Source organism: Astatotilapia calliptera, chromosome 8 (assembly GCF_964374335.1).
Source record: "Astatotilapia calliptera chromosome 8, fAstCal68.1, whole genome shotgun sequence".
NCBI lineage: Eukaryota > Metazoa > Chordata > Actinopteri > Cichliformes > Cichlidae > Astatotilapia > Astatotilapia calliptera.
In genome coordinates this window covers 10792387-10804988 of record NC_137429.1, presented here as the reverse complement: position 1 = coordinate 10804988, position 12602 = coordinate 10792387, and the positions used below count along the sequence as shown (strand labels likewise).

At 41.0% G+C, this 12602-nt stretch overlaps 1 protein-coding gene across 1 annotated transcript in view; it reads right to left on the bottom strand.

Moving 5' to 3' along the window:
- Positions 1-7153, bottom strand: part of chst15b (carbohydrate (N-acetylgalactosamine 4-sulfate 6-O) sulfotransferase 15b) — a 39191-nt gene extending 32038 nt beyond the window's left edge. The window contains exon 1 of the mRNA XM_026178456.2: positions 6883-7153. The gene's annotated coding sequence lies outside the window, so the exon portion shown is untranslated. The remainder of the gene's footprint in view (positions 1-6882) is intronic.
- Positions 7154-12602: the final 5449 nt, after the last annotated feature.

The following is a 12602-nucleotide window of genomic DNA, read 5'->3' as shown; positions in this document are numbered from 1 at the left end:
GCCGGTTTGTTTACGGTGACGCAAAGAGCTCTTTTGCATACTAATGAGATACATGTATGTTTCCACTAAAGTCTGCAAGATGTGCAGTCTTCACAGGACATAGAATTAGTTGAATAATAAACCTCTGGCAAATAAATAAAGTCTTCAAATTACTTGTTTTGCTCAAACATTGAAAACACAAAAAAATATTCAGTTTTAAATTAGAGAAAATCTTTGAATACAGAAAATAAAAACAAGGTGGACGTTTTTTGTTTTGTTGACAATATTCTGTTGACATATAGGGAGGGTAAACACTTTACAGATTTTGAGGGTTTCAACTAGAGATGGACCGATCCGATATTATGTATCGGTATTGGTCCGATACTGATGTAAATTACGGATATCGGAGAGAAATAAAAAATGTAATCCGATCCATTAAATATCAAAAAAAGCACCTCACAGAACGCGTCATGTGATAGAGTGGCTGTGTGTATTTGTAGCCTTGCTACCAATCTGGCATTTCATCTCCGAGGAAGTTATCCCAGAGAGAAGTAAAGCAAGTGTGTAAGTTCATCTCTTAATGTTTGTAAAGCATTCCCGTAAGCTTTACAACTGATATATGGAGCGACTGCCTCTCATTCTCTCCCCCTCCCTCTCCTGCTGCTACTTCAATCATGAAACTGATCAATGATCAGCTGATTGGCTTTTCTGTCAAGAGTCCGTCTCTCTTGCTTGTCTATCGCCCACTGCGCACCAGAAAGAGGAAAGCAGCGGCTGAACAACAGCAGCACGTTTAAGCTTGATAAGCTGTTAGAATTTATTTACTTTCTACACCAGGATCCTTTTCTACGTAGCTGACGGCTGGTAACTGTGCAGGGGCGGTTCTAGCAAAGTTTAGCCAGGGGGGCCGATAGGGCATGAACAGGGAAAAGGGGGCACAAAGACATACTTTTCTTTCTTATTCTCATTTAAAATGTCGAGCTTTTAATAAATAATTATCCAAATCTTACACCCAAAGTTTTAATCTGATGTAAAATGTATAGAAGTCCATTACTGTATATAGTAACTATTAAGTCTAATATACCCTAGTAAGCTATAGTACTTTTTCTTTGGGAAGGTACGATCTGTGCAGTCTGCAATTCTGTTGAAGAAAGATGTTGATTCTATTTAATTATTCTTGAAAAATAATTTATTTCTGTGCATTTTCTTTCACACTGCATCAAATTAAAGTTGATTACGTCAATTAAGCATCATGAGGTGGAGGGTGGGGTGTTCCCTTTTTTTCTTTTTTTTTGCTGGGAGTTTTAGAGCCCTATTAGTTAGGTTGCTTACTCTTTAAAATACCAGAATAGGGAGAATGGAGTAGGTTTAAGTTTATTAGATTGATCAGTATTGCTGAACTATGAAATATTTTGGGTGCAGTGTATTTTTTGCATACAGGTATAACAGAATAGCTTTAGTGTTTTTTTTAAACTTGAGTATGAACTTATACAAAAAGGAGCAAGATATTAAAAAAACTGTTTTATTGATTAAAAAACACACTATATCGGATTCATTTCGGTATCGGCAGATATCCAAATTTATGATATCGGTATCGGACATGAAAAAGTGGTATTGTGCCATCTCTAGTTTCAACACTGACCAGAAATCTCTTAGCCAAGTGGGTGTCTAACCCACAAAGATTAGTTTTCAAAACAAAACTGCTCTGCGGCCGTGGGCACAGTTTATGAATGCACATTGCAGGAAGACAGGTATTATAGGGTTTTTCCACTGTGGTGGGTTTAGTCACACCAAACTATGCCATGAGCGACTGAGAGCAACTGAGTCGCCCTGGCTCTGTGCAACTTTTCACCTTGATGTGTTGTGGTGTGACAGTGGAAAACAACAGCAAGGACCAAGACACGTGCCGACCTTTTCATCTCGCTATGGCTGCTTCTTTTCATACGATTCTCCCACGCAAAACTCCGTAACTGACCAAACAGTACAGAATCTGTACAACGCTGCATTTCTAATAATGCCTTCACAGCAACCTTTTAAAGGAAAACATGGATGTGTCAGTATGCGTCAACAGTAGCACAACGGGGCTCCAATGACACTGAAAATCTCTAATAGGAAAAATGACACAGATATCTAAAATTGAAAAAGCAGAACTGAAACTATTTAAGCAAGAGGTGAATACTAAATATGGACATTTTCAAAAATGTAAGTTTCTCTCTAATCCTCAGAGCAGACTCATAGACCCTGAGGACACAGCTTAACTGAAAAGACGTCATGTTGTGGGAGTGGGAGGGGTTTGTATTGCTGAGGGTTGATTACATACTGAATCTACAGCATGCAACATGCAGCCAGTGCTGAAGAAAACAAAGGTTTCGTAAAAAGCCTGAAAGGAAGGTGAAAACTTGACAGATTTTTTTTTCATATTTCGATATGTCTAATGATCGGTGCACCAGTGAAAACTTGATATAAAGCATCCTGCAGCAGTGGTTGAATTTTTATTTCAAAGAAACAAGACACAGGTCAGATGCTTCACTTGTGAAACACAGTTGTGCTACAGGATGGAAAAAGGCCATGTAAGAGAACAAAATGGGTGCCAGTTATCAGAGCAGGGCTGGAATGCATGAGTCACTGAGAAAAAGAAAGCTGTGTTCAATATCAAAAGCACTGATCTGTGGTGTGGTGTGAGGTACAATTTTGAGGAAGCCAAGTGAGACAGTAACCCTAAACCACACGATTGCATTTTACACAAAACATGCAGATACAGGATGTGCAGAGAGTATGCAACATACCCGATGCTGACGTTTACCGACATGCAGTGTGCTCTCTTTCCCAGTGCAATCAGGGCACCTTTGCTTACAAACCCTGTTTTACTTGCCTGATGTACAATGATACTGTCCATGCTTCCTTATCATTTAAAGCTAGATCAAATGTTCAGGGCCCAGCATAACAGACTGAGAACACAAACAAGCCTGCACAAGCTGTAAACAGCCACAATCTCTCCAGCATTGAGAAGTACAGTGCTTCAGTGCATTTTACAGACGAGTCCTCAGTGATGAGTGAGAAAGATAACAGGAGGGGAGAAGAATTACTGAAACTGTTGGACAGATTGTTTTTTTCTTTAAATAACTACTAAAATCTGAACAGAAGGGGGGGTAGTTGGCTTCCCTTGACCACCAGGGAAAAAATGCCACAGGGTCTGATCAGAGGCTTTTGGGATGAAACAGAGCTGCTCTGGGACACACTGTTGCCCCATCTGGTGCAAAATGTCCCAAACGAGTTCTCACTGAAAACAAAGAAATGTGGGGCAAAAGGAAGCTGGCAGGAAGACAGACCATGCACCAGTGTTCATTAATACTTCCGCTTTCTAGTTCATTTTGATAAATTATGACACCACCAGCAGAATATGAAAACGTTTCAAGATTTATGGGCTGGATTACCCGGTGAAAACTACACCTAAATTAAAACTGCATGAATAAACAAACGCACCGACGTGGCAAATGCATGTGACACTAAATGCACAATGGCACGATTCACATGAAAGTCTTCACTTCTCTCTGCTAATAAAAGCTGCCTCACTGCACAAAACACTTGGGTTCATCTTGTGCACTTGCACTAATCCGGTGTGTAATTCATCCTTCGTCCAAACATTGGGATACGTTTCATCACTGTCAGTGTCTAATGACTTTAAATCCATGACTCTGAAAAGACCACAGCCCTTTGCATATTTTCTTTTAAATTCTCTATGGTAATTGTAATGGTAAAGGTCACTTAAATTGAATTCCTATAGAATGCATCTGCTGTGTCTATTGCATCCCCTTCTCCTGAGAAAATTCCAACAAAGATAGGTTAGCATTTCTTCTTTATCAAACTCACAATATATAACAGCCTATAGCTTGGGTGTAGTTTATAAAACTACATCCTTGGAAATATACTTAAAGTTAGCCTTTGTCATTTGCTCAACAGAATGCTTGATTTTGAATACATAAGAAAATGCATTAGGAAAAACAAACCCTGCTTAAACAGCTTTAGCTTGTTATTTACATTCCTGTGATCTATACAAATCTCATATCAACTTAAATGAACTCGGGCCCTTTTGAAAGATTCTTGGTGAAAGTAGAGGCACTTGGAGCCAGGCAATTATTCATGGACTAAACGGTGGGTTGAAAAACAAAGGAAAACGCACAACTCACCACTGCAATGAACAAAGATAGGTCTAAAAAAGAGAGCTGCAAAGTTCAGGACAAGCAGCTTCCACTTCATAACCAGCAGAAAAATCATTTACATCAAGTCTGAGCCATCGATTTTGTAAATGAGATATAGACACGTAACGGTTTGGAGATGACAAATTTTAAGCCGCAAGTTTTTTTTTTATCATAAGTTCTGCATTTTGGCCATTGACATCGCTTCCACTCCTTGCTCAGATGTCATGGGCGGGAAGTGGAAGTGAATCTTTACCCATTACGAGGAGTCACTTGTCAGTCATTTATTGGGTAACAACTTGTCATAGTCATTTTCTGCTTATCATGTGTTTTACGTCAATTTAAACCTTTTCTTGGAAAATAATTATAGTGCTGCAATAACCCTTAGGGAGTGAGAACGTGTTGGCAATAAATATGGCTTGAAACTTGTAAATAAGGCCAAAAATAAAGAAATGTATACAAAAGAAAAGTATACTGAGGTCATACATCGGGAGAGAAGTAGGGTTATTTTCTCTTAAAGTTCTCTCTTCTTGGCTTCTGCTGATCTGCTCATGCATTCCCCATCGTTTTTCAGAAACCGAGGAATCTTTTACATACAGACTGTGATCTGCTTAGCAATAAGATGATCGCCACGTCATATTTATATGCATTTTTCTGCCGACGTGATGTTTCACATCAAAACTGATCTTATCCTTTCTGTGAAAGAAGCGTGATCATCTTCAGGACCGGAGAAAAACCAGTGTTTGAAGCTGTTAATCCCGCTGTGCTCACATTTACACGTAATCAAAGCCTCATTGAAAAAAATCTTTCTCCTCATACTTGACAGAAATATTATTCATTCATAGCTCTGCTTCTTCAAGATGCGAAATGAATGCCTCATCAGCCCAGTATGAAGAGAGACGTTGACGCTACACCAGTCAGAAGTTTGATATGATAGATCAACTTGGGCTGGCCAGAGTAATTCATCAAAGTGCTTCAGTCACTCCAGAAATCTGTTGTGGGTAGAAATCTTTAAAAAAGAGCTTGAACAAAAACAGTGAGGCTGCTAGAGGCCACGCACGCTACCCTCAGTCGAGGCATTTAAATCATTTTAATCATCCATCCCACTCACTGTATAATAATATACTGCAGTGAGAAAGAGAATCCCCACCACACTTACGCCTACGACTCGCCTTCCCACATAGACTGTGTCAACTTACAAACAGCTACACATCCTGTCACAGACACACACACACACACACACTGTATATATCCTGCCGCGCCAATGTAAACAACATGACATGATATATAAGCTTTAAAAATAAGTGTTCTTTATGGATGATAGCAATTATTAATTTCATCACGGGTTGTTCTTTAATTTATTTTTTGAATGAGTGCTTAGTAGTTCATGATATGTAATTAAAAAAAAGATGACGTCTTCACATTGCTTGCACAGTTAACTGCCCTTAAATCCCACAAATATGAGATGTATGGTGACACAAATCATTTAAGTTGATGGTCGCTATAGGATGCGTAGCATTTCTGCTTGATAAATGTCTCAGCTCTTTAAACACTTCATTAATTCCCTGGCATTCATCTAATCAATGAACTGCTCCAGCCAGCACTAGTGCTCTTGACAGATTTCCCATCACCTCTGCATTGTCCTGCTACTTAAGTTCTCTTTCGCCGATTAAGTTCTCTCAGCGTTTGAGACCACTGCAGCCACTTTGCTACCTGTGCTCAATTAAAAGCTCAATTACAGTAATTAAAATCCCTTGTAGTAGCTACTGTGCACATTAACTTAACCAAGCCGAAAGTTAAGGGGGAAGGAGGTTAAAGTGAGGTGATTCACACCGAGGGGCATGTGTCAGCCACTAACCAAGCACATCACATGACTCCATAAAGCACCAGCATATTCTAATTTAAATGTCTACCTCCTGCAAATTCTTTCAGGCAGTTAAAGATAAATGTGCAGGTGTTTTCAGATCCTGCTTGACTGTGAGGTGCGCCTTTACGCGCAATCGCAAAAAGATGCCGTCTCACTCCCAAACACCCCCCGGTCAGGCTGGCTTCGCGGCAGGCATCAGTGGTCGGTCTGGTGTTGTTGGACAAAGAGAGGACCGCTCCGTCCCTCCAGAGGCTTCCCCTGCTCTCATTGGTCAGCAGGAAACCTTTTGTTTGGTCTCTCACGGTTGAAAATCCTGCATCTCATGAATGGAAGCCACATTTTCTCGCAGGAAATGTAACCAAAGACCTCGCTGTGGTTACTTTGGAATAAAAGCGACCGCTTCACTGATTGCGACTCGAATAAGATTTCCTCGATAGTTTTGCGAATGATCTCCACGATGTTCGCCCACGATTGGCGCTCTTTTCGGTAACTCTCAGGAGCGGCGGCTCTCTCCGCCGCTTTAAAATGAGTCAAATCTTGGGTTTGATTAGAATACATAGTGACCTATTCATTCCCTTTAGGGAGAGCGGGCGCCTCTGCGCTGAAAGGAGTCCGTTATACTTATGATGTCTCCGTAGCTATACACTGTGCGCGCACAGTCAAATCAGCCATAAACTTTTCCATTTCTGCACCCGCTCCCTTCAGACACACAGCCAGAGAAGCGAGTGCATAAACTATTTTGAACTGGCGCAGACAACAGGTTTCACAGCAGAAAACTGATGTTAAAAAGGTTAAACAGCCGTGAAAATACAGCAGGCTGCTGTGTGAAATAAAACCTACCATGAGTTTATTTGTGCCGGCAGCGCTCGCACGTCCGGTCGGATCAAACAACTTCTCATAGCCGGCTCATATTCCCTGGTCAGTGGTCACGAGATTTAAAGGCATTTGTAAATCCATGCAATTGTTCTGTTTTCTTCTTCTGCGTCTTTCCTTCACGGGCGGTTACATGAGAACAAGTTAAAGCATGCGAGCCAGGCTGTGTGACAGTCTTTCTTTCGCTTCTGCCTCTCGCTCAGGCTCCCAACGCGAACAGTGGGAGTCAGTCTCTCTCTCTCTCTCTCTCTCTCCCTCAGTCTCTCTCTCCCTCAGTCTCTCTCTGGTGTTGTGTGATGCTTGGGTGAGAGGTCAAACGGATGACACGCGGGTTTCCTAAGAAGAAATGTAGAAATCAGTTCTAACTGTGGAGTCTGGGACCTTAAGCAAAAATTCACAGAAAGGGAGCAATGACCCTGCAAAGAGTCATCACTATTGTGTTATAAATAAGCTGACACCAACAAAATAAATTTGAAATAGAAACTGTTTAGATTTCCAAAGTTACCTACTATAATTTTCAATGTAACATGAAATGTACAAATAATAACATAAAAGACGATTTAAAGAAGAATTAAAACACAATTATTTAAATAACTTAACTCTAGAAATGGCAGAGGTGGTTCTGCCGGGATCTTCTTTGTCTTTACATGCCAAAAATCCGTGATGCATTTGCTGTGGTGACACTTGGGAAATAAGAGCGCATCTGAAATGACCTTCTAGACTGGAGAGGACATGTTTATTTCCAAAACAATGCCCTACACCATGCAGACTGGTTATAAAGTATTGACATAAATAGTAGCTTTTCAGCTCTGCTGCTCGTGTCCTAAATCCAACGAACTAAGTTAACAAATGTCAGACATCAAAGTAAACAAAGGAAACGATGCGATGCTAGACAAAGTTATCCTATTCAAGTGCTTCTTCCCCAAGGCGGGTTCTCTAACTAGGTTCATTATGAGTGATTTACATCAGCAAGTGTAAGCATGTTTAGATTACTATGAATTTCAAAAAATAATCAGTGTTTTTTAATCCAACTGAAATATATAAATATGTATAAATAAAATATATTTATTTTATTTTATTTATTTATTTATTTATTGTCATTGTCAAGAACAATGAAATTGCGTTTGGGGCTTCCATACAACCCAAAAAAAAGAAGAAAATAATAAATACCCCTTAAAACCCAAGTGTACATATTTAACCCAGTGTGACTCCAATGCAATAAGACAATCCTTAGCAATAATGTTCGTAGAAATTCAGACAAAGACCTGAGAAACATGACAAAATACAACAATGCAACCCATTCAATATTATTGTACTGTGAGATATGATATCAGATATGATAGTTATCTATTTAAGAAAGAGGGGGGGCAGGAGGGGGAAGAGAATAAAGATATGATGCACCAATGCAGACCAGTTCATTGCTATTAAGAAGTTGGATATGGTTATTGTCCGTGAGAGGGGGGCAGAGAGTTCAGGAGCCTCACAGCCTGTGGATACAGGCTGTTGGCCAGTCTGGATGTTCTGGCCTGTATAGACCTGTACCTTCTCCCTGAGGGCAGCAGATGGAAAAGGTGGCGCGCAGGGTGATGTTGGTCCCGCAGGATACTGTGCACCCTCCTCAGACAGCGAGTGGGGAAGATATTACTGATCTCTGGCAGACTTGTTCCAATAATTCTGCCAGCTTCTTTCACCACCCGCTGGAGTGCTTGCTGATCGGCCTTGGTGCAGCTGGGGAACCACACTAGAAATCCATACGTCAGAACGCTGCTGATGGCACAGTTGTAGAAGTTCAACATCAGAGATCTGGGAATGTGTGCGCTCCGCAGTCTCCTCAGGTAGTAGAGGCGCTGTTGGGCCTTCCGTACAACTGAGGTGATATGGTTGCCCCAGGACAGGTCCTCGGTCACAGTTACCCCCAAGAATTTAAAACTGCTCACCCTCTCCACCGCCTCACTGCCAATGAAGAGAGGCAGATGGTTGTTATGACCCCTCTTCCGGAAATCTACAATGATCTCCTTGGTCTTTTTGGTGTTTAAGACCAAGTTATTGTCGTGGCACCATGACTCTAGTTGTTGCACCTCTGTCCTATAGTTTGTCTCACCATTGTTGGATATAAGTCCGAGCACTGTAGTGTCATCTGCAAACTTAACAATGAGATTGGACGCGCAGGAGGAAATACAGTCATGGGTGAAGAGAGTGTATAGCAGAGGGCTCAGAACACACCCCTGAGGGGCACCGGTGTTGACCACAAGGGTGGAAGAGGTGTTCTTACCCACTCTGACACTCTGTCTACGGTTAGTGAGGAAGTCCACAATCCAGTTGCACAGAGAGGAGTTAAGTCCCAGTTGGTGGAGTTTGGGACGGAGTTTGTATGGCCGGATGGTATTAAAAGCCGAGCTGTAGTCTACAAAGAGGAGCCGTGCATAGGTGTTCCTGTGTTCCAAGTGCTTCAGTAATGTGTGCAGCAATGTGGCGATCGCATCCTCGGTTGACCGGTTCTCCCTGTATGCAAACTGGTGCGAGTCCAGGGATGGTGGAAAAGCAGCTCTGATGTGTTTAATGACCAGTCTCTCCAGGCATTTGGCGGGAATGGGGGTGAGTGCCACAGGTCTGAAATCGTTCAGACATGTGACATTTGACTGTTTTGGGATGGGAACGAGAATAAAAAGAAAAATAATTAAATGGCTTACTCTAGAAATGGCAAGAGTGGTTCTAGTAGTAGTTAGCACATTTCCCTTTTAGACCTAAATCCCTGGTTTGATTCTGGGAGGAGACACAAGCATCCAGTGTAAAATATGTGACAGGTGGATCAATCTGTGGTGACCCTTGGGAAATAACCCAGAATCTGAAATTGCCTTCTTCACTAGAAACAGCCAACACCATTCGTGCCCTAAGACCACGCTCACTGTTTATGAAGTGATAATACTGTAAAAATAGTCTGATCGTACTAGGCTGCTCATCCAGCTAATTTAACTAGCTAAGCTTTCCATGATGCACTGAGCGTTTCTCCTTCATTTATCTGTTTTCAAACTCTGTCTGTTTATACACCACTAATTATTTCTAATGATTAAATAAAGCAAACTCTGTCCTACAGTTTCCCTTTTGTCCTGTTTCTCTCTGCTCTCTTCTCTTTCCCTTCATCCCCCAAACCGTCACAACAGATGGCCGCCCCTCCCCGAGCCTGGTTCTGCCTATTAAAAGAGAGTTTTTCCTTCCCACTGTTGCCAAGTGTTTGCTTATAGGGGATCATGTGATTGTGGATGGTTCTTTTGAATTATGTAGGGTTTTTTCTACCTTGCAATATAAACCACCTCAAAGCAGTTATTGGAGTCAGATGGGAGGTAAATTGTCTGGTACTTATATAGCATCTTTCATTCATCCAACCACACTCATTCATTTATCTGACATGATGCTAACTAACATGATAACAAATGCATCAGGGACAACTCAGGGTTTAGTATCGTGCCCGAGGACTGGAGGAGGTCGGGATCAACCCATCCACCTTCCGATTGTTAGATAATCGATTGCATGAGCCATGACTGCCCCTAGGTCAAGGTTATGCTATTGACAGCTGTAGTTTAAAGTTTGTCCATCCTAATTATTGGCTAGAATAAACACTATAAAACGTAAAATAACTATTTATCCCGGTAAATGTGTTTACATAGTCAACAAATGCCAAAAGATTAAAAACTACAACAGTATTCTGTTTGCCCCAAAGAAAAATGAATATAGCATAATACACTTACTTAAAAAAAAAAAAAAAAAGACACAAAGACCACAAGTGACACATTCATGTTCTTGGGCTTATTTATTTAGTTATTTTTAATCTTGGTGTTTCAAGAACAAGCGTGCATTCTTATATGATGAAGACCAACAGGGAGATGCAATCTCAGCCAGAGATGTGGGAGATGATTCATCGTGACACATCTGAAGGATTCAAAGCTAAACGGGTAATAGCTTGACTGTGGTGACCGTACAGCACATGGACACACTTCTATCTGCAAGCAGCTGGGTGGTGGTGGTGGTGGTGGGGGTCCAGTTAAGAGAGCTCTCAGCTGGAAAATGTGTTGTCTCATATCGTGTTTCACTGATGCTGCCGTAATTCTGTAACTGCTGTCACTGAGTCAGCAATCACATCATCATCGCAATCATTGCACTGGATACCATTAAGCCTTCAGACGCTGTCTTCCACATGCTGGTTTCATAAGCTTCCAACGTCCATTACTGCTAATAGACAAGATACCCAATAGGTGTTATAGATTTTCAAGAATTTCATCTTCTCGCAATATGAATTTTTCCTGACTGCTGGCTGCATTTCACTCATGGATAATATTAATGTAATCCACTACTGAGACCAACAACATGATGACGATGATTATGAGGAAGGTGGTAGGCCTGTTTTTTTTTCTTCAGAAAGTCACCCAGATCATATGAGCCACCCTGCCTATCAGAAACTGCCTCCACTTTGTTTATGCCTGGTGGAAATCAGAGAAAAAAGGAAACAGATGCAAAAAAAAAACCCCAGCTCGTTTTTGTTTGTTTTATCTTCCTGTGTTGTTGATTTTTGGGGTTTTTTGCGTTTTAGAAAATTGCATTTCCAAGTTTATTTTGTGTGTTAGGTCACATGTAACTCTGAGGACAGGGCAAAATATGTGCGTTCATTCGCAAGCAGCTTTTTCTTTGAGCTAGTTCAAGTACTGAATGGCAAGGTGTTCGTACCACAACCTGATGTAATTCAGTTTGTCAGTGGTATTCGATTTATTATTTCATCACACACATCCTAGGATTGCTTTTTTAAAATATGGCTTGCCAAAGATCAAAGTTCTAATTTTTGGCAGCGTTGCTAGAAATGACTAGCTCCTTTATAAGCATTAACATGTCACTGCAATATTCAATCAACAGTGGGGCAGTGGAAAGCAGCATCTTTAAACCTTCAAATTTGATCAAAGGACTACAAAATATTCCATGAATTCAAGTTCTCTTCATATATTTTCAAAATTGGAGCCAAGGTAGATCAAATTGAAAAGCTTCTTTTTTGCAGTTTAGTCAAATATAACTTTGTTGCACTTTCTGCTTCAGGTGTGCAGTAGTTCAGTAGCTGTCACACTTTGATTGAGATGAGAACATTTCTTCTATCCCAATTTAACTAAACTCTACAAAGAGTCTCTGAACTGAGCGAGACGCTTCACGGTTTGTCTGTTAAATATCTACCATTGAGTCATTCTATGACCCGCAGCACTACCAAATCTTAACATGGTCTCTTTTGTATTCTGCATAATAGGAAGGGTTTAATTTGTTGCAAAGAACTCAGCAGGACAGTCAGATGAGATTTGAAGCAGAGGCTTTTGCGCAAGCCTGTTGGTGAGAGGGGGTGGAAATGATGTCTGATAAAATCATGAGTCATGATAATTGAAGGATAAATGCTGAGCTCATGCATAAATGATTGGGTTTCCATTGAATACAGTCTGTTTCCAGTATTGGTCATGAAAGGGGGGGTAAACTGTGTTTATTTCGTGCTCTGTGAAGATGTGTTTGTTGCTAAGTCTGGTTTAAACTCCAATGGGGTCAGGCAACTTCTGCCATGCCGTTCTTTCCAGCCTGCGCATTACTCATCTCTTTCATTTCACGTTGTGTGAGTGAAGGCTGAGCAGTGATTACAGCCTGACCCTGGCAATATGTGTGCGCTG